This window comes from Dipodomys spectabilis, unplaced genomic scaffold (genome assembly GCF_019054845.1).
Source record: "Dipodomys spectabilis isolate Male_0828 unplaced genomic scaffold, ASM1905484v1 ptg000253l, whole genome shotgun sequence".
NCBI classification, from domain to species: domain Eukaryota; kingdom Metazoa; phylum Chordata; class Mammalia; order Rodentia; family Heteromyidae; genus Dipodomys; species Dipodomys spectabilis.
This window is the reverse complement of record NW_024870930.1, coordinates 385,620-386,434: the sequence shown is the minus strand read 5'-3', so window position 1 is coordinate 386,434 and position 815 is coordinate 385,620.

Sequence of the window (815 nt, the reverse complement as noted above, 5' to 3'; positions counted from 1 at the left end):
CTTTCTGTCTTTCTTTCTTTGTCTTTCAGTCTTTTTTTTCTGAGCAGAGAATTAGCCTCTTGTGTTGCTGAGATTAATAGCATGTTTCACCATGACCTACTTGTTTGTTGAGATTGAGACTACCTAAATTTTTGTTAGGATATGTTGAAATTGTGATCTATTTATTTCTGATTGCTGACAGTGACTATAGATGTGAGCCAGTACATCAAACCATTCAAAGTCCTTTTTCCTACATGTAAGACATGGTTTGTTTTCCCAAATGTCATACAAGTTGACAGACAGCAAAAGTAAGTCCTTAATTCTGGTCAAGAGGTGTTTTTAATGTGAAACAAAATTACTAATCAAAATATCTGACTAGGACAACTATACTTTAAAACTTACCCTACATTTCAATGTCAAATCAACTATATTAGCATTTATGCCAGAGCTTAACTCAAATTGCCCTATATCATTTATTTCTGTCATATATTCTAGAAGTAGGCAGAACTGGAGCTCACAACAACAACAAAAGGTAGAATTTGAGAGCATCTCAGTTCAGAATCAGTCTAGGAAGAAAAGTATCACCCATATCACCCTACTAGCTTGGGATATTGTAATGCAATCATGATTCTGGCTACATGGCAGACATAGGTAATTAGGAGTATAAACTCTATTGGGCAGGGAGCAAAAATTGCTAATCTATGAGTAAAGTAACTCAAACAAAAAAGTATTGATGGAGTGACTCAAGTGGTGGAGTACCAGTCTAGCAAACACAACATCAAAATGCAAATCAATTTCCTAAAGTTAAAATAAGAAAAGGAAAGAAAGAACAACTC